At 47.8% G+C, this 27,323-nt stretch overlaps 19 non-coding genes across 19 annotated transcripts; all 19 read left to right on the top strand.

Annotated features, from left to right (window-relative positions):
* Positions 1–441: 441 nt before the first annotated feature.
* Positions 442–632, top strand: LOC142726369 (U2 spliceosomal RNA). The gene has a single exon (XR_012876824.1). It is a non-coding gene; the product is annotated as a U2 spliceosomal RNA (small nuclear RNA).
* Positions 633–1,914: 1,282 nt separating this feature from the next.
* Positions 1,915–2,105, top strand: LOC142726370 (U2 spliceosomal RNA). The gene has a single exon (XR_012876825.1). It is a non-coding gene; the product is annotated as a U2 spliceosomal RNA (small nuclear RNA).
* Positions 2,106–3,392: 1,287 nt separating this feature from the next.
* On the top strand, positions 3,393–3,583 carry LOC142726371 (U2 spliceosomal RNA). Its single transcript, XR_012876826.1, has one exon. It is a non-coding gene; the product is annotated as a U2 spliceosomal RNA (small nuclear RNA).
* Positions 3,584–4,879: 1,296 nt separating this feature from the next.
* LOC142726372 (U2 spliceosomal RNA) lies at positions 4,880–5,070 on the top strand. The gene has a single exon (XR_012876827.1). It is a non-coding gene; the product is annotated as a U2 spliceosomal RNA (small nuclear RNA).
* A 1,292-nt stretch (positions 5,071–6,362) lies between these two features.
* On the top strand, positions 6,363–6,553 carry LOC142726374 (U2 spliceosomal RNA). The gene has a single exon (XR_012876829.1). It is a non-coding gene; the product is annotated as a U2 spliceosomal RNA (small nuclear RNA).
* Positions 6,554–7,849: 1,296 nt separating this feature from the next.
* On the top strand, positions 7,850–8,040 carry LOC142726375 (U2 spliceosomal RNA). The gene has a single exon (XR_012876830.1). It is a non-coding gene; the product is annotated as a U2 spliceosomal RNA (small nuclear RNA).
* Positions 8,041–9,320: 1,280 nt separating this feature from the next.
* Positions 9,321–9,511, top strand: LOC142726376 (U2 spliceosomal RNA). The gene has a single exon (XR_012876831.1). It is a non-coding gene; the product is annotated as a U2 spliceosomal RNA (small nuclear RNA).
* A 1,288-nt stretch (positions 9,512–10,799) lies between these two features.
* Positions 10,800–10,990, top strand: LOC142726377 (U2 spliceosomal RNA). Its single transcript, XR_012876832.1, has one exon. It is a non-coding gene; the product is annotated as a U2 spliceosomal RNA (small nuclear RNA).
* A 1,293-nt stretch (positions 10,991–12,283) lies between these two features.
* On the top strand, positions 12,284–12,474 carry LOC142726379 (U2 spliceosomal RNA). The gene has a single exon (XR_012876833.1). It is a non-coding gene; the product is annotated as a U2 spliceosomal RNA (small nuclear RNA).
* Positions 12,475–13,742: 1,268 nt separating this feature from the next.
* Positions 13,743–13,933, top strand: LOC142726380 (U2 spliceosomal RNA). Its single transcript, XR_012876834.1, has one exon. It is a non-coding gene; the product is annotated as a U2 spliceosomal RNA (small nuclear RNA).
* A 1,296-nt stretch (positions 13,934–15,229) lies between these two features.
* On the top strand, positions 15,230–15,420 carry LOC142726381 (U2 spliceosomal RNA). The gene has a single exon (XR_012876835.1). It is a non-coding gene; the product is annotated as a U2 spliceosomal RNA (small nuclear RNA).
* Positions 15,421–16,693: 1,273 nt separating this feature from the next.
* On the top strand, positions 16,694–16,884 carry LOC142726382 (U2 spliceosomal RNA). Its single transcript, XR_012876836.1, has one exon. It is a non-coding gene; the product is annotated as a U2 spliceosomal RNA (small nuclear RNA).
* A 1,296-nt stretch (positions 16,885–18,180) lies between these two features.
* On the top strand, positions 18,181–18,371 carry LOC142726398 (U2 spliceosomal RNA). The gene has a single exon (XR_012876851.1). It is a non-coding gene; the product is annotated as a U2 spliceosomal RNA (small nuclear RNA).
* Positions 18,372–19,659: 1,288 nt separating this feature from the next.
* LOC142726383 (U2 spliceosomal RNA) lies at positions 19,660–19,850 on the top strand. Its single transcript, XR_012876837.1, has one exon. It is a non-coding gene; the product is annotated as a U2 spliceosomal RNA (small nuclear RNA).
* A 1,280-nt stretch (positions 19,851–21,130) lies between these two features.
* On the top strand, positions 21,131–21,321 carry LOC142726395 (U2 spliceosomal RNA). The gene has a single exon (XR_012876848.1). It is a non-coding gene; the product is annotated as a U2 spliceosomal RNA (small nuclear RNA).
* Positions 21,322–22,593: 1,272 nt separating this feature from the next.
* Positions 22,594–22,784, top strand: LOC142726342 (U2 spliceosomal RNA). The gene has a single exon (XR_012876800.1). It is a non-coding gene; the product is annotated as a U2 spliceosomal RNA (small nuclear RNA).
* Positions 22,785–24,057: 1,273 nt separating this feature from the next.
* Positions 24,058–24,256, top strand: LOC142726403 (U2 spliceosomal RNA). The gene has a single exon (XR_012876855.1). It is a non-coding gene; the product is annotated as a U2 spliceosomal RNA (small nuclear RNA).
* Positions 24,257–25,544: 1,288 nt separating this feature from the next.
* On the top strand, positions 25,545–25,735 carry LOC142726384 (U2 spliceosomal RNA). The gene has a single exon (XR_012876838.1). It is a non-coding gene; the product is annotated as a U2 spliceosomal RNA (small nuclear RNA).
* Positions 25,736–26,984: 1,249 nt separating this feature from the next.
* Positions 26,985–27,175, top strand: LOC142726386 (U2 spliceosomal RNA). Its single transcript, XR_012876840.1, has one exon. It is a non-coding gene; the product is annotated as a U2 spliceosomal RNA (small nuclear RNA).
* The last annotated feature ends 148 nt before the right edge of the window (positions 27,176–27,323 follow it).

Consider the following 27,323-nt stretch of genomic DNA (forward strand, 5'->3'; position numbering starts at 1 on the left):
ATTCCAGAGCCAGCTTTCTGACATCATAATGGGGCCTCAGAGATAAAAGCCTGGGCCCAGGCAGTGTTGGTCAGTGCTGCTCAGCAGGCAGCACTGGACTGGACTGGATTACAGCTGATACAAGGTGTGAAGGAACAAGGGGTGGCTGTGGGCATGCACTTGCTGCCGCTGCCAGTGTTTATCTGCATGGCAGCAGGGCATTTGGGCGTTGCCAGGAAGGCGTTTTTATGTAGATTCCTCCTCTTTCAGCACTGCATTGTGGTGCAAGCAAAAGAAGCAAATCCTGTCTGGCTTCCTCTCCGGCCTTTATTCACCTCCCGTGTAGCTGTGAGTGTGTGAGCCTGCAGGGCCCCATGGAATTGCCTAGAAGTAGGCTGAATCGCTGCAAGGGCTGAACAGCAGTATCGGGCAGGCTCGGGCAACGCGCGGCCCGTTCGGGTTATCGCTTCTCGGCCTTTTGGCTAAGATCAAGTGTAGTATCTGTTCTTATCAGTTTAATATCTGATACGTCCCCTATCTGGGGACCATATATTAAATGGATTTTTAGAACAGGGAGATGGAAATAGAGCTTGCTCTGTCCACTCCACGCATTGACCTGGTATTGCAGTATTTCCAGGACCGGTGCACCCTTTCCTTATGTGTTGACTAAAAGCAGATTCCAAAAGTGTTTTTTGTCTTTGCTATTGTTTCTGTCTTTCTGAAGGGATCTCCCCTTTTAATCCCATTATTTCAACACCTGTTGGACAATGCATGAGTGATAATGAGCTCATTGATTAAATGCAATTAATGAATAGATTGCCACCTCTTGTTGTGTGTCGTCTGTGTTTCTGTGTTTCCGGCATTTCACATTGGAACACCTCATTCACCTTCCTTGTCTTCTCTCCGCCCTCCCTTTTAGGTAAGTTAAAGAGCTGCACCTGAGCCAGCCACATTGATTGATTGATTGATTGATTGATTGATTGATTGATTGATTGATGCAGCACAACAGTCAAATAGTGGAGTGGAGTAGGGGAACAGCAAACAGCCAATAAAGCAGCCCGCCCGCTCGCCTGCCCGCCACAATGGACCTACCTGTGTACACTAGATGGATGTGATGGAATGTACTGTCGTCCCTACATTTCAAGAAGAAGTAAGAATTGCAGTTGCAACAAAGCCTTGCTTGCCTACAAAGAGAGCAGCAATTTGGATTTGTTACTATGTTACCTAGAAGAATAACAAACTGTGCAAGGATGGAGGTTGTAGGAGCAAGGAGAAGTTGTCTGTAAAGTTGGTGGATGCCTATTTTCCATTTTGCAGTCCCTTGTCTCCCTCTTGTGGCCTCCTGGAGGCAACTAGCTGTGCAAAAAAAAGACAGCCTGGCGGCCGGCTGTTGCAGTGTTGCCCTCTCAGGCAACACTGAGTGACTGACTGAGCCTCACCGTCTTATATAAAGTTCAGACGGAACTTTGCACGTGTCATAGTGGAGCCCTCAGGATTCCAGAGCCAGCTTTCTGACATCATAATGGGGCCTCAGAGATAAAAGCCTGGGCCCAGGCAGTGTTGGTCAGTGCTGCTCAGCAGGCAGCACTGGACTGGACTGGATTACAGCTGATACAAGGTGTGAAGGAACAAGGGGTGGCTGTGGGCATGCACTTGCTGCCGCTGCCAGTGTTTATCTGCATGGCAGCAGGGCATTTGGGCGTTGCCAGGAAGGCGTTTTTATGTAGATTCCTCCTCTTTCAGCACTGCATTGTGGTGCAAGCAAAAGAAGCAAATCCTGTCTGGCTTCCTCTCCGGCCTTTATTCACCTCCCGTGTAGCTGTGAGTGTGTGAGCCTGCAGGGCCCCATGGAATTGCCTAGAAGTAGGCTGAATCGCTGCAAGGGCTGAACAGCAGTATCGGGCAGGCTCGGGCAACGCGCGGCCCGTTCGGGTTATCGCTTCTCGGCCTTTTGGCTAAGATCAAGTGTAGTATCTGTTCTTATCAGTTTAATATCTGATACGTCCCCTATCTGGGGACCATATATTAAATGGATTTTTAGAACAGGGAGATGGAAATAGAGCTTGCTCTGTCCACTCCACGCATTGACCTGGTATTGCAGTATTTCCAGGACCGGTGCACCCTTTCCTTATGTGTTGACTAAAAGCAGATTCCAAAAGTGTTTTTTGTCTTTGCTATTGTTTCTGTCTTTCTGAAGGGATCTCCCCTTTTAATCCCTTATTTCAACACCTGTTGGACAATGCATGAGTGATAATGAGCTCATTGATTAAATGCAATTAATGAATAGATTGCCACCTCTTGTTGTGTGTCGTCTGTGTTTCTGTGTTTCCGGCATTTCACATTGGAACACCTCATTCACCTTCCTTGTCTTCTCTCCGCCCTCCCTTTTAGGTAAGTTAAAGAGCTGCACCTGAGCCAGCCACTGATTGATTGATTGATTGATTGATTGATTGATTGATTGATTGATTGATTGATGCAGCACAACAGTCAAATAGTGGAGTGGAGTAGGGGAACAGCAAACAGCCAATAAAGCAGCCCGCCCGCTCGCCTGCCCGCCACAATGGACCTACCTGTGTACACTAGATGGATGTGATGGAATGTACTGTCGTCCCTACATTTCAAGAAGAAGTAAGAATTGCAGTTGCAACAAAGCCTTGCTTGCCTACAAAGAGAGCAGCAATTTGGATTTGTTACTATGTTACCTAGAAGAATAACAAACTGTGCAAGGATGGAGGTTGTAGGAGCAAGGAGAAGTTGTCTGTAAAGTTGGTGGATGCCTATTTTCCATTTTGCAGTCCCTTGTCTCCCTCTTGTGGCCTCCTGGAGGCAACTAGCTGTGCAAAAAAAAGACAGCCTGGCGGCCGGCTGTTGCAGTGTTGCCCTCTCAGGCAACACTGAGTGACTGACTGAGCCTCACCGTCTTATATAAAGTTCAGACGGAACTTTGCACGTGTCATAGTGGAGCCCTCAGGATTCCAGAGCCAGCTTTCTGACATCATAATGGGGCCTCAGAGATAAAAGCCTGGGCCCAGGCAGTGTTGGTCAGTGCTGCTCAGCAGGCAGCACTGGACTGGACTGGATTACAGCTGATACAAGGTGTGAAGGAACAAGGGGTGGCTGTGGGCATGCACTTGCTGCCGCTGCCAGTGTTTATCTGCATGGCAGCAGGGCATTTGGGCGTTGCCAGGAAGGCGTTTTTATGTAGATTCCTCCTCTTTCAGCACTGCATTGTGGTGCAAGCAAAAGAAGCAAATCCTGTCTGGCTTCCTCTCCGGCCTTTATTCACCTCCCGTGTAGCTGTGAGTGTGTGAGCCTGCAGGGCCCCATGGAATTGCCTAGAAGTAGGCTGAATCGCTGCAAGGGCTGAACAGCAGTATCGGGCAGGCTCGGGCAACGCGCGGCCCGTTCGGGTTATCGCTTCTCGGCCTTTTGGCTAAGATCAAGTGTAGTATCTGTTCTTATCAGTTTAATATCTGATACGTCCCCTATCTGGGGACCATATATTAAATGGATTTTTAGAACAGGGAGATGGAAATAGAGCTTGCTCTGTCCACTCCACGCATTGACCTGGTATTGCAGTATTTCCAGGACCGGTGCACCCTTTCCTTATGTGTTGACTAAAAGCAGATTCCAAAAGTGTTTTTTGTCTTTGCTATTGTTTCTGTCTTTCTGAAGGGATCTCCCCTTTTAATCCCATTATTTCAACACCTGTTGGACAATGCATGAGTGATAATGAGCTCATTGATTAAATGCAATTAATGAATAGATTGCCACCTCTTGTTGTGTGTCGTCTGTGTTTCTGTGTTTCCGGCATTTCACATTGGAACACCTCATTCACCTTCCTTGTCTTCTCTCCGCCCTCCCTTTTAGGTAAGTTAAAGAGCTGCACCTGAGCCAGCCACTGATTGATTGATTGATTGATTGATTGATTGATTGATTGATTGATTGATTGATTGATTGATGCAGCACAACAGTCAAATAGTGGAGTGGAGTAGGGGAACAGCAAACAGCCAATAAAGCAGCCCGCCCGCTCGCCTGCCCGCCACAATGGACCTACCTGTGTACACTAGATGGATGTGATGGAATGTACTGTCGTCCCTACATTTCAAGAAGAAGTAAGAATTGCAGTTGCAACAAAGCCTTGCTTGCCTACAAAGAGAGCAGCAATTTGGATTTGTTACTATGTTACCTAGAAGAATAACAAACTGTGCAAGGATGGAGGTTGTAGGAGCAAGGAGAAGTTGTCTGTAAAGTTGGTGGATGCCTATTTTCCATTTTGCAGTCCCTTGTCTCCCTCTTGTGGCCTCCTGGAGGCAACTAGCTGTGCAAAAAAAAGACAGCCTGGCGGCCGGCTGTTGCAGTGTTGCCCTCTCAGGCAACACTGAGTGACTGACTGAGCCTCACCGTCTTATATAAAGTTCAGACGGAACTTTGCACGTGTCATAGTGGAGCCCTCAGGATTCCAGAGCCAGCTTTCTGACATCATAATGGGGCCTCAGAGATAAAAGCCTGGGCCCAGGCAGTGTTGGTCAGTGCTGCTCAGCAGGCAGCACTGGACTGGACTGGATTACAGCTGATACAAGGTGTGAAGGAACAAGGGGTGGCTGTGGGCATGCACTTGCTGCCGCTGCCAGTGTTTATCTGCATGGCAGCAGGGCATTTGGGCGTTGCCAGGAAGGCGTTTTTATGTAGATTCCTCCTCTTTCAGCACTGCATTGTGGTGCAAGCAAAAGAAGCAAATCCTGTCTGGCTTCCTCTCCGGCCTTTATTCACCTCCCGTGTAGCTGTGAGTGTGTGAGCCTGCAGGGCCCCATGGAATTGCCTAGAAGTAGGCTGAATCGCTGCAAGGGCTGAACAGCAGTATCGGGCAGGCTCGGGCAACGCGCGGCCCGTTCGGGTTATCGCTTCTCGGCCTTTTGGCTAAGATCAAGTGTAGTATCTGTTCTTATCAGTTTAATATCTGATACGTCCCCTATCTGGGGACCATATATTAAATGGATTTTTAGAACAGGGAGATGGAAATAGAGCTTGCTCTGTCCACTCCACGCATTGACCTGGTATTGCAGTATTTCCAGGACCGGTGCACCCTTTCCTTATGTGTTGACTAAAAGCAGATTCCAAAAGTGTTTTTTGTCTTTGCTATTGTTTCTGTCTTTCTGAAGGGATCTCCCCTTTTAATCCCATTATTTCAACACCTGTTGGACAATGCATGAGTGATAATGAGCTCATTGATTAAATGCAATTAATGAATAGATTGCCACCTCTTGTTGTGTGTCGTCTGTGTTTCTGTGTTTCCGGCATTTCACATTGGAACACCTCATTCACCTTCCTTGTCTTCTCTCCGCCCTCCCTTTTAGGTAAGTTAAAGAGCTGCACCTGAGCCAGCCACTGATTGATTGATTGATTGATTGATTGATTGATTGATTGATTGATTGATTGATTGATGCAGCACAACAGTCAAATAGTGGAGTGGAGTAGGGGAACAGCAAACAGCCAATAAAGCAGCCCGCCCGCTCGCCTGCCCGCCACAATGGACCTACCTGTGTACACTAGATGGATGTGATGGAATGTACTGTCGTCCCTACATTTCAAGAAGAAGTAAGAATTGCAGTTGCAACAAAGCCTTGCTTGCCTACAAAGAGAGCAGCAATTTGGATTTGTTACTATGTTACCTAGAAGAATAACAAACTGTGCAAGGATGGAGGTTGTAGGAGCAAGGAGAAGTTGTCTGTAAAGTTGGTGGATGCCTATTTTCCATTTTGCAGTCCCTTGTCTCCCTCTTGTGGCCTCCTGGAGGCAACTAGCTGTGCAAAAAAAAGACAGCCTGGCGGCCGGCTGTTGCAGTGTTGCCCTCTCAGGCAACACTGAGTGACTGACTGAGCCTCACCGTCTTATATAAAGTTCAGACGGAACTTTGCACGTGTCATAGTGGAGCCCTCAGGATTCCAGAGCCAGCTTTCTGACATCATAATGGGGCCTCAGAGATAAAAGCCTGGGCCCAGGCAGTGTTGGTCAGTGCTGCTCAGCAGGCAGCACTGGACTGGACTGGATTACAGCTGATACAAGGTGTGAAGGAACAAGGGGTGGCTGTGGGCATGCACTTGCTGCCGCTGCCAGTGTTTATCTGCATGGCAGCAGGGCATTTGGGCGTTGCCAGGAAGGCGTTTTTATGTAGATTCCTCCTCTTTCAGCACTGCATTGTGGTGCAAGCAAAAGAAGCAAATCCTGTCTGGCTTCCTCTCCGGCCTTTATTCACCTCCCGTGTAGCTGTGAGTGTGTGAGCCTGCAGGGCCCCATGGAATTGCCTAGAAGTAGGCTGAATCGCTGCAAGGGCTGAACAGCAGTATCGGGCAGGCTCGGGCAACGCGCGGCCCGTTCGGGTTATCGCTTCTCGGCCTTTTGGCTAAGATCAAGTGTAGTATCTGTTCTTATCAGTTTAATATCTGATACGTCCCCTATCTGGGGACCATATATTAAATGGATTTTTAGAACAGGGAGATGGAAATAGAGCTTGCTCTGTCCACTCCACGCATTGACCTGGTATTGCAGTATTTCCAGGACCGGTGCACCCTTTCCTTATGTGTTGACTAAAAGCAGATTCCAAAAGTGTTTTTTGTCTTTGCTATTGTTTCTGTCTTTCTGAAGGGATCTCCCCTTTTAATCCCATTATTTCAACACCTGTTGGACAATGCATGAGTGATAATGAGCTCATTGATTAAATGCAATTAATGAATAGATTGCCACCTCTTGTTGTGTGTCGTCTGTGTTTCTGTGTTTCCGGCATTTCACATTGGAACACCTCATTCACCTTCCTTGTCTTCTCTCCGCCCTCCCTTTTAGGTAAGTTAAAGAGCTGCACCTGAGCCAGCCACTGATTGATTGATTGATTGATTGATTGATTGATTGATTGATTGATTGATTGATTGATTGATGCAGCACAACAGTCAAATAGTGGAGTGGAGTAGGGGAACAGCAAACAGCCAATAAAGCAGCCCGCCCGCTCGCCTGCCCGCCACAATGGACCTACCTGTGTACACTAGATGGATGTGATGGAATGTACTGTCGTCCCTACATTTCAAGAAGAAGTAAGAATTGCAGTTGCAACAAAGCCTTGCTTGCCTACAAAGAGAGCAGCAATTTGGATTTGTTACTATGTTACCTAGAAGAATAACAAACTGTGCAAGGATGGAGGTTGTAGGAGCAAGGAGAAGTTGTCTGTAAAGTTGGTGGATGCCTATTTTCCATTTTGCAGTCCCTTGTCTCCCTCTTGTGGCCTCCTGGAGGCAACTAGCTGTGCAAAAAAAAGACAGCCTGGCGGCCGGCTGTTGCAGTGTTGCCCTCTCAGGCAACACTGAGTGACTGACTGAGCCTCACCGTCTTATATAAAGTTCAGACGGAACTTTGCACGTGTCATAGTGGAGCCCTCAGGATTCCAGAGCCAGCTTTCTGACATCATAATGGGGCCTCAGAGATAAAAGCCTGGGCCCAGGCAGTGTTGGTCAGTGCTGCTCAGCAGGCAGCACTGGACTGGACTGGATTACAGCTGATACAAGGTGTGAAGGAACAAGGGGTGGCTGTGGGCATGCACTTGCTGCCGCTGCCAGTGTTTATCTGCATGGCAGCAGGGCATTTGGGCGTTGCCAGGAAGGCGTTTTTATGTAGATTCCTCCTCTTTCAGCACTGCATTGTGGTGCAAGCAAAAGAAGCAAATCCTGTCTGGCTTCCTCTCCGGCCTTTATTCACCTCCCGTGTAGCTGTGAGTGTGTGAGCCTGCAGGGCCCCATGGAATTGCCTAGAAGTAGGCTGAATCGCTGCAAGGGCTGAACAGCAGTATCGGGCAGGCTCGGGCAACGCGCGGCCCGTTCGGGTTATCGCTTCTCGGCCTTTTGGCTAAGATCAAGTGTAGTATCTGTTCTTATCAGTTTAATATCTGATACGTCCCCTATCTGGGGACCATATATTAAATGGATTTTTAGAACAGGGAGATGGAAATAGAGCTTGCTCTGTCCACTCCACGCATTGACCTGGTATTGCAGTATTTCCAGGACCGGTGCACCCTTTCCTTATGTGTTGACTAAAAGCAGATTCCAAAAGTGTTTTTTGTCTTTGCTATTGTTTCTGTCTTTCTGAAGGGATCTCCCCTTTTAATCCCATTATTTCAACACCTGTTGGACAATGCATGAGTGATAATGAGCTCATTGATTAAATGCAATTAATGAATAGATTGCCACCTCTTGTTGTGTGTCGTCTGTGTTTCTGTGTTTCCGGCATTTCACATTGGAACACCTCATTCACCTTCCTTGTCTTCTCTCCGCCCTCCCTTTTAGGTAAGTTAAAGAGCTGCACCTGAGCCAGCCACTGATTGATTGATTGATTGATTGATTGATTGATTGATTGATTGATGCAGCACAACAGTCAAATAGTGGAGTGGAGTAGGGGAACAGCAAACAGCCAATAAAGCAGCCCGCCCGCTCGCCTGCCCGCCACAATGGACCTACCTGTGTACACTAGATGGATGTGATGGAATGTACTGTCGTCCCTACATTTCAAGAAGAAGTAAGAATTGCAGTTGCAACAAAGCCTTGCTTGCCTACAAAGAGAGCAGCAATTTGGATTTGTTACTATGTTACCTAGAAGAATAACAAACTGTGCAAGGATGGAGGTTGTAGGAGCAAGGAGAAGTTGTCTGTAAAGTTGGTGGATGCCTATTTTCCATTTTGCAGTCCCTTGTCTCCCTCTTGTGGCCTCCTGGAGGCAACTAGCTGTGCAAAAAAAAGACAGCCTGGCGGCCGGCTGTTGCAGTGTTGCCCTCTCAGGCAACACTGAGTGACTGACTGAGCCTCACCGTCTTATATAAAGTTCAGACGGAACTTTGCACGTGTCATAGTGGAGCCCTCAGGATTCCAGAGCCAGCTTTCTGACATCATAATGGGGCCTCAGAGATAAAAGCCTGGGCCCAGGCAGTGTTGGTCAGTGCTGCTCAGCAGGCAGCACTGGACTGGACTGGATTACAGCTGATACAAGGTGTGAAGGAACAAGGGGTGGCTGTGGGCATGCACTTGCTGCCGCTGCCAGTGTTTATCTGCATGGCAGCAGGGCATTTGGGCGTTGCCAGGAAGGCGTTTTTATGTAGATTCCTCCTCTTTCAGCACTGCATTGTGGTGCAAGCAAAAGAAGCAAATCCTGTCTGGCTTCCTCTCCGGCCTTTATTCACCTCCCGTGTAGCTGTGAGTGTGTGAGCCTGCAGGGCCCCATGGAATTGCCTAGAAGTAGGCTGAATCGCTGCAAGGGCTGAACAGCAGTATCGGGCAGGCTCGGGCAACGCGCGGCCCGTTCGGGTTATCGCTTCTCGGCCTTTTGGCTAAGATCAAGTGTAGTATCTGTTCTTATCAGTTTAATATCTGATACGTCCCCTATCTGGGGACCATATATTAAATGGATTTTTAGAACAGGGAGATGGAAATAGAGCTTGCTCTGTCCACTCCACGCATTGACCTGGTATTGCAGTATTTCCAGGACCGGTGCACCCTTTCCTTATGTGTTGACTAAAAGCAGATTCCAAAAGTGTTTTTTGTCTTTGCTATTGTTTCTGTCTTTCTGAAGGGATCTCCCCTTTTAATCCCATTATTTCAACACCTGTTGGACAATGCATGAGTGATAATGAGCTCATTGATTAAATGCAATTAATGAATAGATTGCCACCTCTTGTTGTGTGTCGTCTGTGTTTCTGTGTTTCCGGCATTTCACATTGGAACACCTCATTCACCTTCCTTGTCTTCTCTCCGCCCTCCCTTTTAGGTAAGTTAAAGAGCTGCACCTGAGCCAGCCACTGATTGATTGATTGATTGATTGATTGATTGATTGATTGATTGATTGATTGATGCAGCACAACAGTCAAATAGTGGAGTGGAGTAGGGGAACAGCAAACAGCCAATAAAGCAGCCCGCCCGCTCGCCTGCCCGCCACAATGGACCTACCTGTGTACACTAGATGGATGTGATGGAATGTACTGTCGTCCCTACATTTCAAGAAGAAGTAAGAATTGCAGTTGCAACAAAGCCTTGCTTGCCTACAAAGAGAGCAGCAATTTGGATTTGTTACTATGTTACCTAGAAGAATAACAAACTGTGCAAGGATGGAGGTTGTAGGAGCAAGGAGAAGTTGTCTGTAAAGTTGGTGGATGCCTATTTTCCATTTTGCAGTCCCTTGTCTCCCTCTTGTGGCCTCCTGGAGGCAACTAGCTGTGCAAAAAAAAGACAGCCTGGCGGCCGGCTGTTGCAGTGTTGCCCTCTCAGGCAACACTGAGTGACTGACTGAGCCTCACCGTCTTATATAAAGTTCAGACGGAACTTTGCACGTGTCATAGTGGAGCCCTCAGGATTCCAGAGCCAGCTTTCTGACATCATAATGGGGCCTCAGAGATAAAAGCCTGGGCCCAGGCAGTGTTGGTCAGTGCTGCTCAGCAGGCAGCACTGGACTGGACTGGATTACAGCTGATACAAGGTGTGAAGGAACAAGGGGTGGCTGTGGGCATGCACTTGCTGCCGCTGCCAGTGTTTATCTGCATGGCAGCAGGGCATTTGGGCGTTGCCAGGAAGGCGTTTTTATGTAGATTCCTCCTCTTTCAGCACTGCATTGTGGTGCAAGCAAAAGAAGCAAATCCTGTCTGGCTTCCTCTCCGGCCTTTATTCACCTCCCGTGTAGCTGTGAGTGTGTGAGCCTGCAGGGCCCCATGGAATTGCCTAGAAGTAGGCTGAATCGCTGCAAGGGCTGAACAGCAGTATCGGGCAGGCTCGGGCAACGCGCGGCCCGTTCGGGTTATCGCTTCTCGGCCTTTTGGCTAAGATCAAGTGTAGTATCTGTTCTTATCAGTTTAATATCTGATACGTCCCCTATCTGGGGACCATATATTAAATGGATTTTTAGAACAGGGAGATGGAAATAGAGCTTGCTCTGTCCACTCCACGCATTGACCTGGTATTGCAGTATTTCCAGGACCGGTGCACCCTTTCCTTATGTGTTGACTAAAAGCAGATTCCAAAAGTGTTTTTTGTCTTTGCTATTGTTTCTGTCTTTCTGAAGGGATCTCCCCTTTTAATCCCATTATTTCAACACCTGTTGGACAATGCATGAGTGATAATGAGCTCATTGATTAAATGCAATTAATGAATAGATTGCCACCTCTTGTTGTGTGTCGTCTGTGTTTCTGTGTTTCCGGCATTTCACATTGGAACACCTCATTCACCTTCCTTGTCTTCTCTCCGCCCTCCCTTTTAGGTAAGTTAAAGAGCTGCACCTGAGCCAGCCACTTGATTGATTGATTGATTGATTGATTGATTGATTGATTGATTGATTGATTGATTGATGCAGCACAACAGTCAAATAGTGGAGTGGAGTAGGGGAACAGCAAACAGCCAATAAAGCAGCCCGCCCGCTCGCCTGCCCGCCACAATGGACCTACCTGTGTACACTAGATGGATGTGATGGAATGTACTGTCGTCCCTACATTTCAAGAAGAAGTAAGAATTGCAGTTGCAACAAAGCCTTGCTTGCCTACAAAGAGAGCAGCAATTTGGATTTGTTACTATGTTACCTAGAAGAATAACAAACTGTGCAAGGATGGAGGTTGTAGGAGCAAGGAGAAGTTGTCTGTAAAGTTGGTGGATGCCTATTTTCCATTTTGCAGTCCCTTGTCTCCCTCTTGTGGCCTCCTGGAGGCAACTAGCTGTGCAAAAAAAAGACAGCCTGGCGGCCGGCTGTTGCAGTGTTGCCCTCTCAGGCAACACTGAGTGACTGACTGAGCCTCACCGTCTTATATAAAGTTCAGACGGAACTTTGCACGTGTCATAGTGGAGCCCTCAGGATTCCAGAGCCAGCTTTCTGACATCATAATGGGGCCTCAGAGATAAAAGCCTGGGCCCAGGCAGTGTTGGTCAGTGCTGCTCAGCAGGCAGCACTGGACTGGACTGGATTACAGCTGATACAAGGTGTGAAGGAACAAGGGGTGGCTGTGGGCATGCACTTGCTGCCGCTGCCAGTGTTTATCTGCATGGCAGCAGGGCATTTGGGCGTTGCCAGGAAGGCGTTTTTATGTAGATTCCTCCTCTTTCAGCACTGCATTGTGGTGCAAGCAAAAGAAGCAAATCCTGTCTGGCTTCCTCTCCGGCCTTTATTCACCTCCCGTGTAGCTGTGAGTGTGTGAGCCTGCAGGGCCCCATGGAATTGCCTAGAAGTAGGCTGAATCGCTGCAAGGGCTGAACAGCAGTATCGGGCAGGCTCGGGCAACGCGCGGCCCGTTCGGGTTATCGCTTCTCGGCCTTTTGGCTAAGATCAAGTGTAGTATCTGTTCTTATCAGTTTAATATCTGATACGTCCCCTATCTGGGGACCATATATTAAATGGATTTTTAGAACAGGGAGATGGAAATAGAGCTTGCTCTGTCCACTCCACGCATTGACCTGGTATTGCAGTATTTCCAGGACCGGTGCACCCTTTCCTTATGTGTTGACTAAAAGCAGATTCCAAAAGTGTTTTTTGTCTTTGCTATTGTTTCTGTCTTTCTGAAGGGATCTCCCCTTTTAATCCCATTATTTCAACACCTGTTGGACAATGCATGAGTGATAATGAGCTCATTGATTAAATGCAATTAATGAATAGATTGCCACCTCTTGTTGTGTGTCGTCTGTGTTTCTGTGTTTCCGGCATTTCACATTGGAACACCTCATTCACCTTCCTTGTCTTCTCTCCGCCCTCCCTTTTAGGTAAGTTAAAGAGCTGCACCTGAGCCAGCCACTGATTGATTGATTGATTGATTGATTGATTGATTGATTGATTGATTGATTGATTGCAGCACAACAGTCAAATAGTGGAGTGGAGTAGGGGAACAGCAAACAGCCAATAAAGCAGCCCGCCCGCTCGCCTGCCCGCCACAATGGACCTACCTGTGTACACTAGATGGATGTGATGGAATGTACTGTCGTCCCTACATTTCAAGAAGAAGTAAGAATTGCAGTTGCAACAAAGCCTTGCTTGCCTACAAAGAGAGCAGCAATTTGGATTTGTTACTATGTTACCTAGAAGAATAACAAACTGTGCAAGGATGGAGGTTGTAGGAGCAAGGAGAAGTTGTCTGTAAAGTTGGTGGATGCCTATTTTCCATTTTGCAGTCCCTTGTCTCCCTCTTGTGGCCTCCTGGAGGCAACTAGCTGTGCAAAAAAAAGACAGCCTGGCGGCCGGCTGTTGCAGTGTTGCCCTCTCAGGCAACACTGAGTGACTGACTGAGCCTCACCGTCTTATATAAAGTTCAGACGGAACTTTGCACGTGTCATAGTGGAGCCCTCAGGATTCCAGAGCCAGCTTTCTGACATCATAATGGGGCCTCAGAGATAAAAGCCTGGGCCCAGGCAGTGTTGGTCAGTGCTGCTCAGCAGGCAGCACTGGACTGGACTGGATTACAGCTGATACAAGGTGTGAAGGAACAAGGGGTGGCTGTGGGCATGCACTTGCTGCCGCTGCCAGTGTTTATCTGCATGGCAGCAGGGCATTTGGGCGTTGCCAGGAAGGCGTTTTTATGTAGATTCCTCCTCTTTCAGCACTGCATTGTTCCTGTCTGGCTTCCTCTCCGGCCTTTATTCACCTCCCGTGTAGCTGTGAGTGTGTGAGCCTGCAGGGCCCCATGGAATTGCCTAGAAGTAGGCTGAATCGCTGCAAGGGCTGAACAGCAGTATCGGGCAGGCTCGGGCAACGCGCGGCCCGTTCGGGTTATCGCTTCTCGGCCTTTTGGCTAAGATCAAGTGTAGTATCTGTTCTTATCAGTTTAATATCTGATACGTCCCCTATCTGGGGACCATATATTAAATGGATTTTTAGAACAGGGAGATGGAAATAGAGCTTGCTCTGTCCACTCCACGCATTGACCTGGTATTGCAGTATTTCCAGGACCGGTGCACCCTTTCCTTATGTGTTGACTAAAAGCAGATTCCAAAAGTGTTTTTTGTCTTTGCTATTGTTTCTGTCTTTCTGAAGGGATCTCCCCTTTTAATCCCATTATTTCAACACCTGTTGGACAATGCATGAGTGATAATGAGCTCATTGATTAAATGCAATTAATGAATAGATTGCCACCTCTTGTTGTGTGTCGTCTGTGTTTCTGTGTTTCCGGCATTTCACATTGGAACACCTCATTCACCTTCCTTGTCTTCTCTCCGCCCTCCCTTTTAGGTAAGTTAAAGAGCTGCACCTGAGCCAGCCACTGATTGATTGATTGATTGATTGATTGATTGATTGATTGATTGATTGATTGATTGATTGATGCAGCACAACAGTCAAATAGTGGAGTGGAGTAGGGGAACAGCAAACAACCAATAAAGCAGCCCGCCCGCTCGCCTGCCCGCCACAATGGACCTACCTGTGTACACTAGATGGATGTGATGGAATGTACTGTCGTCCCTACATTTCAAGAAGAAGTAAGAATTGCAGTTGCAACAAAGCCTTGCTTGCCTACAAAGAGAGCAGCAATTTGGATTTGTTACTATGTTACCTAGAAGAATAACAAACTGTGCAAGGATGGAGGTTGTAGGAGCAAGGAGAAGTTGTCTGTAAAGTTGGTGGATGCCTATTTTCCATTTTGCAGTCCCTTGTCTCCCTCTTGTGGCCTCCTGGAGGCAACTAGCTGTGCAAAAAAAAGACAGCCTGGCGGCCGGCTGTTGCAGTGTTGCCCTCTCAGGCAACACTGAGTGACTGACTGAGCCTCACCGTCTTATATAAAGTTCAGACGGAACTTTGCACGTGTCATAGTGGAGCCCTCAGGATTCCAGAGCCAGCTTTCTGACATCATAATGGGGCCTCAGAGATAAAAGCCTGGGCCCAGGCAGTGTTGGTCAGTGCTGCTCAGCAGGCAGCACTGGACTGGACTGGATTACAGCTGATACAAGGTGTGAAGGAACAAGGGGTGGCTGTGGGCATGCACTTGCTGCCGCTGCCAGTGTTTATCTGCATGGCAGCAGGGCATTTGGGCGTTGCCAGGAAGGCGTTTTTATGTAGATTCCTCCTCTTTCAGCACTGCATTGTGGTGCAAGCAAAAGAAGCAAATCCTGTCTGGCTTCCTCTCCGGCCTTTATTCACCTCCCGTGTAGCTGTGAGTGTGTGAGCCTGCAGGGCCCCATGGAATTGCCTAGAAGTAGGCTGAATCGCTGCAAGGGCTGAACAGCAGTATCGGGCAGGCTCGGGCAACGCGCGGCCCGTTCGGGTTATCGCTTCTCGGCCTTTTGGCTAAGATCAAGTGTAGTATCTGTTCTTATCAGTTTAATATCTGATACGTCCCCTATCTGGGGACCATATATTAAATGGATTTTTAGAACAGGGAGATGGAAATAGAGCTTGCTCTGTCCACTCCACGCATTGACCTGGTATTGCAGTATTTCCAGGACCGGTGCACCCTTTCCTTATGTGTTGACTAAAAGCAGATTCCAAAAGTGTTTTTTGTCTTTGCTATTGTTTCTGTCTTTCTGAAGGGATCTCCCCTTTTAATCCCATTATTTCAACACCTGTTGGACAATGCATGAGTGATAATGAGCTCATTGATTAAGTGCAATTAATGAATAGATTGCCACCTCTTGTTGTGTGTCGTCTGTGTTTCTGTGTTTCCGGCATTTCACATTGGAACACCTCATTCACCTTCCTTGTCTTCTCTCCGCCCTCCCTTTTAGGTAAGTTAAAGAGCTGCACCTGAGCCAGCCACTGATTGATTGATTGATTGATTGATTGATTGATTGATTGATTGATTGATTGATTGATTGATTGATGCAGCACAACAGTCAAATAGTGGAGTGGAGTAGGGGAACAGCAAACAGCCAATAAAGCAGCCCGCCCGCTCGCCTGCCCGCCACAATGGACCTACCTGTGTACACTAGATGGATGTGATGGAATGTACTGTCGTCCCTACATTTCAAGAAGAAGTAAGAATTGCAGTTGCAACAAAGCCTTGCTTGCCTACAAAGAGAGCAGCAATTTGGATTTGTTACTATGTTACCTAGAAGAATAACAAACTGTGCAAGGATGGAAGTTGTAGGAGCAAGGAGAAGTTGTCTGTAAAGTTGGTGGATGCCTATTTTCCATTTTGCAGTCCCTTGTCTCCCTCTTGTGGCCTCCTGGAGGCAACTAGCTGTGCAAAAAAAAGACAGCCTGGCGGCCGGCTGTTGCAGTGTTGCCCTCTCAGGCAACACTGAGTGACTGACTGAGCCTCACCGTCTTATATAAAGTTCAGACGGAACTTTGCACGTGTCATAGTGGAGCCCTCAGGATTCCAGAGCCAGCTTTCTGACATCATAATGGGGCCTCAGAGATAAAAGCCTGGGCCCAGGCAGTGTTGGTCAGTGCTGCTCAGCAGGCAGCACTGGACTGGACTGGATTACAGCTGATACAAGGTGTGAAGGAACAAGGGGTGGCTGTGGGCATGCACTTGCTGCCGCTGCCAGTGTTTATCTGCATGGCAGCAGGGCATTTGGGCGTTGCCAGGAAGGCGTTTTTATGTAGATTCCTCCTCTTTCAGCACTGCATTGTGGTGCAAGCAAAAGAAGCAAATCCTGTCTGGCTTCTAGCTGTGAGTGTGTGAGCCTGCAGGGCCCCATGGAATTGCCTAGAAGTAGGCTGAATCGCTGCAAGGGCTGAACAGCAGTATCGGGCAGGCTCGGGCAACGCGCGGCCCGTTCGGGTTATCGCTTCTCGGCCTTTTGGCTAAGATCAAGTGTAGTATCTGTTCTTATCAGTTTAATATCTGATACGTCCCCTATCTGGGGACCATATATTAAATGGATTTTTAGAACAGGGAGATGGAAATAGAGCTTGCTCTGTCCACTCCACGCATTGACCTGGTATTGCAGTATTTCCAGGACCGGTGCACCCTTTCCTTATGTGTTGACTAAAAGCAGATTCCAAAAGTGTTTTTTGTCTTTGCTATTGTTTCTGTCTTTCTGAAGGGATCTCCCCTTTTAATCCCATTATTTCAACACCTGTTGGACAATGCATGAGTGATAATGAGCTCATTGATTAAATGCAATTAATGAATAGATTGCCACCTCTTGTTGTGTGTCGTCTGTGTTTCTGTGTTTCCGGCATTTCACATTGGAACACCTCATTCACCTTCCTTGTCTTCTCTCCGCCCTCCCTTTTAGGTAAGTTAAAGAGCTGCACCTGAGCCAGCCACTGATTGATTGATTGATTGATTGATTGATTGATTGATTGATTGATTGATTGATTGATTGATGCAGCACAACAGTCAAATAGTGGAGTGGAGTAGGGGAACAGCAAACAGCCAATAAAGCAGCCCGCCCGCTCGCCTGCCCGCCACAATGGACCTACCTGTGTACACTAGATGGATGTGATGGAATGTACTGTCGTCCCTACATTTCAAGAAGAAGTAAGAATTGCAGTTGCAACAAAGCCTTGCTTGCCTACAAAGAGAGCAGCAATTTGGATTTGTTACTATGTTACCTAGAAGAATAACAAACTGTGCAAGGATGGAGGTTGTAGGAGCAAGGAGAAGTTGTCTGTAAAGTTGGTGGATGCCTATTTTCCATTTTGCAGTCCCTTGTCTCCCTCTTGTGGCCTCCTGGAGGCAACTAGCTGTGCAAAAAAAAGACAGCCTGGCGGCCGGCTGTTGCAGTGTTGCCCTCTCAGGCAACACTGAGTGACTGACTGAGCCTCACCGTCTTATATAAAGTTCAGACGGAACTTTGCACGTGTCATAGTGGAGCCCTCAGGATTCCAGAGCCAGCTTTCTGACATCATAATGGGGCCTCAGAGATAAAAGCCTGGGCCCAGGCAGTGTTGGTCAGTGCTGCTCAGCAGGCAGCACTGGACTGGACTGGATTACAGCTGATACAAGGTGTGAAGGAACAAGGGGTGGCTGTGGGCATGCACTTGCTGCCGCTGCCAGTGTTTATCTGCATGGCAGCAGGGCATTTGGGCGTTGCCAGGAAGGCGTTTTTATGTAGATTCCTCCTCTTTCAGCACTGCATTGTGGTGCAAGCAAAAGAAGCAAATCCTGTCTGGCTTCCTCTCCGGCCTTTATTCACCTCCCGTGTAGCTGTGAGTGTGTGAGCCTGCAGGGCCCCATGGAATTGCCTAGAAGTAGGCTGAATCGCTGCAAGGGCTGAACAGCAGTATCGGGCAGGCTCGGGCAACGCGCGGCCCGTTCGGGTTATCGCTTCTCGGCCTTTTGGCTAAGATCAAGTGTAGTATCTGTTCTTATCAGTTTAATATCTGATACGTCCCCTATCTGGGGACCATATATTAAATGGATTTTTAGAACAGGGAGATGGAAATAGAGCTTGCTCTGTCCATTCCACGCATTGACCTGGTATTGCAGTATTTCCAGGACCGGTGCACCCTTTCCTTATGTGTTGACTAAAAGCAGATTCCAAAAGTGTTTTTTGTCTTTGCTATTGTTTCTGTCTTTCTGAAGGGATCTCCCCTTTTAATCCCATTATTTCAACACCTGTTGGACAATGCATGAGTGATAATGAGCTCATTGATTAAATGCAATTAATGAATAGATTGCCACCTCTTGTTGTGTGTCGTCTGTGTTTCTGTGTTTCCGGCATTTCACATTGGAACACCTCATTCACCTTCCTTGTCTTCTCTCCGCCCTCCCTTTTAGGTAAGTTAAAGAGCTGCACCTGAGCCAGCCACTGATTGATTGATTGATTGATTGATTGATTGATTGATTGATTGATTGATTGATGCAGCACAACAGTCAAATAGTGGAGTGGAGTAGGGGAACAGCAAACAGCCAATAAAGCAGCCCGCCCGCTCGCCTGCCCGCCACAATGGACCTACCTGTGTACACTAGATGGATGTGATGGAATGTACTGTCGTCCCTACATTTCAAGAAGAAGTAAGAATTGCAGTTGCAACAAAGCCTTGCTTGCCTACAAAGAGAGCAGCAATTTGGATTTGTTACTATGTTACCTAGAAGAATAACAAACTGTGCAAGGATGGAGGTTGTAGGAGCAAGGAGAAGTTGTCTGTAAAGTTGGTGGATGCCTATTTTCCATTTTGCAGTCCCTTGTCTCCCTCTTGTGGCCTCCTGGAGGCAACTAGCTGTGCAAAAAAAAGACAGCCTGGCGGCCGGCTGTTGCAGTGTTGCCCTCTCAGGCAACACTGAGTGACTGACTGAGCCTCACCGTCTTATATAAAGTTCAGACGGAACTTTGCACGTGTCATAGTGGAGCCCTCAGGATTCCAGAGCCAGCTTTCTGACATCATAATGGGGCCTCAGAGATATAAGCCTGGGCCCAGGCAGTGTTGGTCAGTGCTGCTCAGCAGGCAGCACTGGACTGGACTGGATTACAGCTGATACAAGGTGTGAAGGAACAAGGGGTGGCTGTGGGCATGCACTTGCTGCCGCTGCCAGTGTTTATCTGCATGGCAGCAGGGCATTTGGGCGTTGCCAGGAAGGCGTTTTTATGTAGATTCCTCCTCTTTCAGCACTGCATTGTGGTGCAAGCAAAAGAAGCAAATCCTGTCTGGCTTCCTCTCCGGCCTTTATTCACCTCCCGTGTAGCTGTGAGTGTGTGAGCCTGCAGGGCCCCATGGAATTGCCTAGAAGTAGGCTGAATCGCTGCAAGGGCTGAACAGCAGTATCGGGCAGGCTCGGGCAACGCGCGGCCCGTTCGGGTTATCGCTTCTCGGCCTTTTGGCTAAGATCAAGTGTAGTATCTGTTCTTATCAGTTTAATATCTGATACGTCCCCTATCTGGGGACCATATATTAAATGGATTTTTAGAACAGGGAGATGGAAATAGAGCTTGCTCTGTCCACTCCACGCATTGACCTGGTATTGCAGTATTTCCAGGACCGGTGCACCCTTTCCTTATGTGTTGACTAAAAGCAGATTCCAAAAGTGTTTTTTGTCTTTGCTATTGTTTCTGTCTTTCTGAAGGGATCTCCCCTTTTAATCCCATTATTTCAACACCTGTTGGACAATGCATGAGTGATAATGAGCTCATTGATTAAATGCAATTAATGAATAGATTGCCACCTCTTGTTGTGTGTCGTCTGTGTTTCTGTGTTTCCGGCATTTCACATTGGAACACCTCATTCACCTTCCTTGTCTTCTCTCCGCCCTCCCTTTTAGGTAAGTTAAAGAGCTGCACCTGAGCCAGCCACTGATTGATTGATTGATTGATTGATTGATTGATTGATTGATTGATGCAGCACAACAGTCAAATAGTGGAGTGGAGTAGGGGAACAGCAAACAGCCAATAAAGCAGCCCGCCCGCTCGCCTGCCCGCCACAATGGACCTACCTGTGTACACTAGATGGATGTGATGGAATGTACTGTCGTCCCTACATTTCAAGAAGAAGTAAGAATTGCAGTTGCAACAAAGCCTTGCTTGCCTACAAAGAGAGCAGCAATTTGGATTTGTTACTATGTTACCTAGAAGAATAACAAACTGTGCAAGGATGGAGGTTGTAGGAGCAAGGAGAAGTTGTCTGTAAAGTTGGTGGATGCCTATTTTCCATTTTGCAGTCCCTTGTCTCCCTCTTGTGGCCTCCTGGAGGCAACTAGCTGTGCAAAAAAAAGACAGCCTGGCGGCCGGCTGTTGCAGTGTTGCCCTCTCAGGCAACACTGAGTGACTGACTGAGCCTCACCGTCTTATATAAAGTTCAGACGGAACTTTGCACGTGTCATAGTGGAGCCCTCAGGATTCCAGAGCCAGCTTTCTGACATCATAATGGGGCCTCAGAGATATAAGCCTGGGCCCAGGCAGTGTTGGTCAGTGCTGCTCAGCAGGCAGCACTGGACTGGACTGGATTACAGCTGATACAAGGTGTGAAGGAACAAGGGGTGGCTGTGGGCATGCACTTGCTGCCGCTGCCAGTGTTTATCTGCATGGCAGCAGGGCATTTGGGCGTTGCCAGGAAGGCGTTTTTATGTAGATTCCTCCTCTTTCAGCACTGCATTGTGGTGCAAGCAAAAGAAGCAAATCCTGTCTGGCTTCCTCTCCGGCCTTTATTCACCTCCCGTGTAGCTGTGAGTGTGTGAGCCTGCAGGGCCCCATGGAATTGCCTAGAAGTAGGCTGAATCGCTGCAAGGGCTGAACAGCAGTATCGGGCAGGCTCGGGCAACGCGCGGCCCGTTCGGGTTATCGCTTCTCTGCCTTTTGGCTAAGATCAAGTGTAGTATCTGTTCTTATCAGTTTAATATCTGATACGTCCCCTATCTGGGGACCATATATTAAATGGATTTTTAGAACAGGGAGATGGAAATAGAGCTTGCTCTGTCCACTCCACGCATTGACCTGGTATTGCAGTATTTCCAGGACCGGTGCACCCTTTCCTTATGTGTTGACTAAAAGCAGATTCCAAAAGTGTTTTTTGTCTTTGCTATTGTTTCTGTCTTTCTGAAGGGATCTCCCCTTTTAATCCCATTATTTCAACACCTGTTGGACAATGCATGAGTGATAATGAGCTCATTGATTAAATGCAATTAATGAATAGATTGCCACCTCTTGTTGTGTGTCGTCTGTGTTTCTGTGTTTCCGGCATTTCACATTGGAACACCTCATTCACCTTCCTTGTCTTCTCTCCGCCCTCCCTTTTAGGTAAGTTAAAGAGCTGCACCTGAGCCAGCCACTGATTGATTGATTGATTGATTGATTGATTGATTGATGCAGCACAACAGTCAAATAGTGGAGTGGAGTAGGGGAACAGCAAACAGCCAATAAAGCAGCCCGCCCGCTCGCCTGCCCGCCACAATGGACCTACCTGTGTACACTAGATGGATGTGATGGAATGTACTGTCGTCCCTACATTTCAAGAAGAAGTAAGAATTGCAGTTGCAACAAAGCCTTGCTTGCCTACAAAGAGAGCAGCAATTTGGATTTGTTACTATGTTACCTAGAAGAATAACAAACTGTGCAAGGATGGAGGTTGTAGGAGCAAGGAGAAGTTGTCTGTAAAGTTGGTGGATGCCTATTTTCCATTTTGCAGTCCCTTGTCTCCCTCTTGTGGCCTCCTGGAGGCAACTAGCTGTGCAAAAAAAAGACAGCCTGGCGGCCGGCTGTTGCAGTGTTGCCCTCTCAGGCAACACTGAGTGACTGACTGAGCCTCACCGTCTTATATAAAGTTCAGACGGAACTTTGCACGTGTCATAGTGGAGCCCTCAGGATTCCAGAGCCAGCTTTCTGACATCATAATGGGGCCTCAGAGATAAAAGCCTGGGCCCAGGCAGTGTTGGTCAGTGCTGCTCAGCAGGCAGCACTGGACTGGACTGGATTACAGCTGATACAAGGTGTGAAGGAACAAGGGGTGGCTGTGGGCATGCACTTGCTGCCGCTGCCAGTGTTTATCTGCATGGCAGCAGGGCATTTGGGCGTTGCCAGGAAGGCGTTTTTATGTAGATTCCTCCTCTTTCAGCACTGCATTGTGGTGCAAGCAAAAGAAGCAAATCCTGTCTGGCTTCCTCTCCGGCCTTTATTCACCTCCCGTGTAGCTGTGAGTGTGTGAGCCTGCAGGGCCCCATGGAATTGCCTAGAAGTAGGCTGAATCGCTGCAAGGGCTGAACAGCAGTATCGGGCAGGCTCGGGCAACGCGCGGCCCGTTCGGGTTATCGCTTCTCGGCCTTTTGGCTAAGATCAAGTGTAGTATCTGTTCTTATCAGTTTAATATCTGATACGTCCCCTATCTGGGGACCATATATTAAATTGATTTTTAGAACAGGGAGATGGAAATAGAGCTTGCTCTGTCCACTCCACGCATTGACCTGGTATTGCAGTATTTCCAGGACCGGTGCACCCTTTCCTTATGTGTTGACTAAAAGCAGATTCCAAAAGTGTTTTTTGTCTTTGCTATTGTTTCTGTCTTTCTGAAGGGATCTCCCCTTTTAATCCCATTATTTCAACACCTGTTGGACAATGCATGAGTGATAATGAGCTCATTGATTAAGTGCAATTAATGAATAGATTGCCACCTCTTGTTGTGTGTCGTCTGTGTTTCTGTGTTTCCGGCATTTCACATTGGAACACCTCATTCACCTTCCTTGTCTTCTCTCCGCCCTCCCTTTTAGGTAAGTTAAAGAGCTGCACCTGAGCCAGCCACTGATTGATTGATTGATTGATTGATTGATTGATTGATTGATTGATTGATTGATTGATTGATTGATGCAGCACAACAGTCAAATAGTGGAGTGGAGTAGGGGAACAGCAAACAGCCAATAAAGCAGCCCGCCCGCGCGCCTGCCCGCCACAATGGACCTACCTGTGTACACTAGATGGATGTGATGGAATGTACTGTCGTCCCTACATTTCAAGAAGAAGTAAGAATTGCAGTTGCAACAAAGCCTTGCTTGCCTACAAAGAGAGCAGCAATTTGGATTTGTTACTATGTTACCTAGAAGAATAACAAACTGTGCAAGGATGGAAGTTGTAGGAGCAAGGAGAAGTTGTCTGTAAAGTTGGTGGATGCCTATTTTCCATTTTGCAGTCCCTTGTCTCCCTCTTGTGGCCTCCTGGAGGCAACTAGCTGTGCAAAAAAAAGACAGCCTGGCGGCCGGCTGTTGCAGTGTTGCCCTCTCAGGCAACACTGAGTGACTGACTGAGCCTCACCGTCTTATATAAAGTTCAGACGGAACTTTGCACGTGTCATAGTGGAGCCCTCAGGATTCCAGAGCCAGCTTTCTGACATCATAATGGGGCCTCAGAGATAAAAGCCTGGGCCCAGGCAGTGTTGGTCAGTGCTGCTCAGCAGGCAGCACTGGACTGGACTGGATTACAGCTGATACAAGGTGTGAAGGAACAAGGGGTGGCTGTGGGCATGCACTTGCTGCCGCTGCCAGTGTTTATCTGCATGGCAGCAGGGCATTTGGGCGTTGCCAGGAAGGCGTTTTTATGTAGATTCCTCCTCTTTCAGCACTGCATTGTGGTGCAAGCAAAAGAAGCAAATCCTGTCTGGCTTCTAGCTGTGAGTGTGTGAGCCTGCAGGGCCCCATGGAATTGCCTAGAAGTAGGCTGAATCGCTGCAAGGGCTGAACAGCAGTATCGGGCAGGCTCGGGCAACGCGCGGCCCGTTCGGGTTATCGCTTCTCGGCCTTTTGGCTAAGATCAAGTGTAGTATCTGTTCTTATCAGTTTAATATCTGATACGTCCCCTATCTGGGGACCATATATTAAATGGATTTTTAGAACAGGGAGATGGAAATAGAGCTTGCTCTGTCCACTCCACGCATTGACCTGGTATTGCAGTATTTCAGTATTTCCAGGACCGGTGCACCCTTTCCTTATGTGTTGACTAAAAGCAGATTCCAAAAGTGTTTTTTGTCTTTGCTATTGTTTCTGTCTTTCTGAAGGGATCTCCCCTTTTAATCCCATTATTTCAACACCTGTTGGACAATGCATGAGTGATAATGAGCTCATTGATTAAATGCAATTAATGAATAGATTGCCACCTCTTGTTGTGTGTCGTCTGTGTTTCTGTGTTTCCGGCATTTCACATTGGAACACCTCATTCACCTTCCTTGTCTTCTCTCCGCCCTCCCTTTTAGGTAAGTTAAAGAGCTGCACCTGAGCCAGCCACTGATTGATTGATTGATTGATTGATTGATTGATTGATTGATTGATTGATTGATGCAGCACAACAGTCAAATAGTGGAGTGGAGTAGGGGAACAGCAAACAGCCAATAAAGCAGCCCGCCCGCTCGCCTGCCCGCCACAATGGACCTACCTGTGTACACTAGATGGATGTGATGGAATGTACTGTCGTCCCTACATTTCAAGAAGAAGTAAGAATTGCAGTTGCAACAAAGCCTTGCTTGCCTACAAAGAGAGCAGCAATTTGGATTTGTTACTATGTTACCTAGAAGAATAACAAACTGTGCAAGGATGGAGGTTGTAGGAGCAAGGAGAAGTTGTCTGTAAAGTTGGTGGATGCCTATTTTCCATTTTGCAGTCCCTTGTCTCCCTCTTGTGGCCTCCTGGAGGCAACTAGCTGTGCAAAAAAAAGACAGCCTGGCGGCCGGCTGTTGCAGTGTTGCCCTCTCAGGCAACACTGAGTGACTGACTGAGCCTCACCGTCTTATATAAAGTTCAGACGGAACTTTGCACGTGTCATAGTGGAGCCCTCAGGATTCCAGAGCCAGCTTTCTGACATCATAATGGGGCCTCAGAGATAAAAGCCTGGGCCCAGGCAGTGTTGGTCAGTGCTGCTCAGCAGGCAGCACTGGACTGGACTGGATTACAGCTGATACAAGGTGTGAAGGAACAAGGGGTGGCTGTGGGCATGCACTTGCTGCCGCTGCCAGTGTTTATCTGCATGGCAGCAGGGCATTTGGGCGTTGCCAGGAAGGCGTTTTTATGTAGATTCCTCCTCTTTCAGCACTGCATTGTGGTGCAAGCAAAAGAAGCAAATCCTGTCTGGCTTCCTCTCCGGCCTTTATTCACCTCCCGTGTAGCTGTGAGTGTGTGAGCCTGCAGGGCCCCATGGAATTGCCTAGAAGTAGGCTGAATCGCTGCAAGGGCTGAACAGCAGTATCGGGCAGGCTCGGGCAACGCGCGGCCCGTTCGGGTTATCGCTTCTCGGCCTTTTGGCTAAGATCAAGTGTAGTATCTGTTCTTATCAGTTTAATATCTGATACGTCCCCTATCTGGGGACCATATATTAAATGGATTTTTAGAACAGGGAGATGGAAATAGAGCTTGCTCTGTCCACTCCACGCATTGACCTGGTATTGCAGTATTTCCAGGACCGGTGCACCCTTTCCTTATGTGTTGACTAAAAGCAGATTCCAAAAGTGTTTTTTGTCTTTGCTATTGTTTCTGTCTTTCTGAAGGGATCTCCCCTTTTAATCCCATTATTTCAACACCTGTTGGACAATGCATGAGTGATAATGAGCTCATTGATTAAGTGCAATTAATGAATAGATTGCCACCTCTTGTTGTGTGTCGTCTGTGTTTCTGTGTTTCCGGCATTTCACATTGGAACACCTCATTCACCTTCCTTGTCTTCTCTCCGCCCTCCCTTTTAGGTAAGTTAAAGAGCTGCACCTGAGCCAGCCACTGATTGATTGATTGATTGATTGATTGATTGATTGATTGATGCAGCACAACAGTCAAATAGTGGAGTGGAGTAGGGGAACAGCAAACAGCCAATAAAGCAGCCCGCCCGCTCGCCTGCCCGCCACAATGGACCTACCTGTGTACACTAGATGGATGTGATGGAATGTACTGTCGTCCCTACATTTCAAGAAGAAGTAAGAATTGCAGTTGCAACAAAGCCTTGCTTGCCTACAAAGAGAGCAGCAATTTGGATTTGTTACTATGTTACCTAGAAGAATAACAAACTGTGCAAGGATGGAAGTTGTAGGAGCAAGGAGAAGTTGTCTGTAAAGTTGGTGGATGCCTATTTTCCATTTTGCAGTCCCTTGTCTCCCTCTTGTGGCCTCCTGGAGGCAACTAGCTGTGCAAAAAAAAGACAGCCTGGCGGCCGGCTGTTGCAGTGTTGCCCTCTCAGGCAACACTGAGTGACTGACTGAGCCTCACCGTCTTATATAAAGTTCAGACGGAACTTTGCACGTGTCATAGTGGAGCCCTCAGGATTCCAGAGCCAGCTTTCTGACATCATAATGGGGCCTCAGAGATAAAAGCCTGGGCCCAGGCAGTGTTGGTCAGTGCTGCTCAGCAGGCAGCACTGGACTGGACTGGATTACAGCTGATACAAGGTGTGAAGGAACAAGGGGTGGCTGTGGGCATGCACTTGCTGCCGCTGCCAGTGTTTATCTGCATGGCAGCAGGGCATTTGGGCGTTGCCAGGAAGGCGTTTTTATGTAGATTCCTCCTCTTTCAGCACTGCATTGTGGTGCAAGCAAAAGAAGCAAATCCTGTCTGGCTTCTAGCTGTGAGTGTGTGAGCCTGCAGGGCCCCATGGAATTGCCTAGAAGTAGGCTGAATCGCTGCAAGGGCTGAACAGCAGTATCGGGCAGGCTCGGGCAACGCGCGGCCCGTTCGGGTTATCGCTTCTCGGCCTTTTGGCTAAGATCAAGTGTAGTATCTGTTCTTATCAGTTTAATATCTGATACGTCCCCTATCTGGGGACCATATATTAAATGGATTTTTAGAACAGGGAGATGGAAATAGAGCTTGCTCTGTCCACTCCACGCATTGACCTGGTATTGCAGTATTTCCAGGACCGGTGCACCCTTTCCTTATGTGTTGACTAAAAGCAGATTCCAAAAGTGTTTTTTGTCTTTGCTATTGTTTCTGTCTTTCTGAAGGGATCTCCCCTTTTAATCCCATTATTTCAACACCTGTTGGACAATGCATGAGTGATAATGAGCTCATTGATTAAATG

Source organism: Rhinoderma darwinii, unplaced genomic scaffold (genome assembly GCF_050947455.1).
Source record: "Rhinoderma darwinii isolate aRhiDar2 unplaced genomic scaffold, aRhiDar2.hap1 Scaffold_624, whole genome shotgun sequence".
Taxonomy (NCBI): domain Eukaryota; kingdom Metazoa; phylum Chordata; class Amphibia; order Anura; family Rhinodermatidae; genus Rhinoderma; species Rhinoderma darwinii.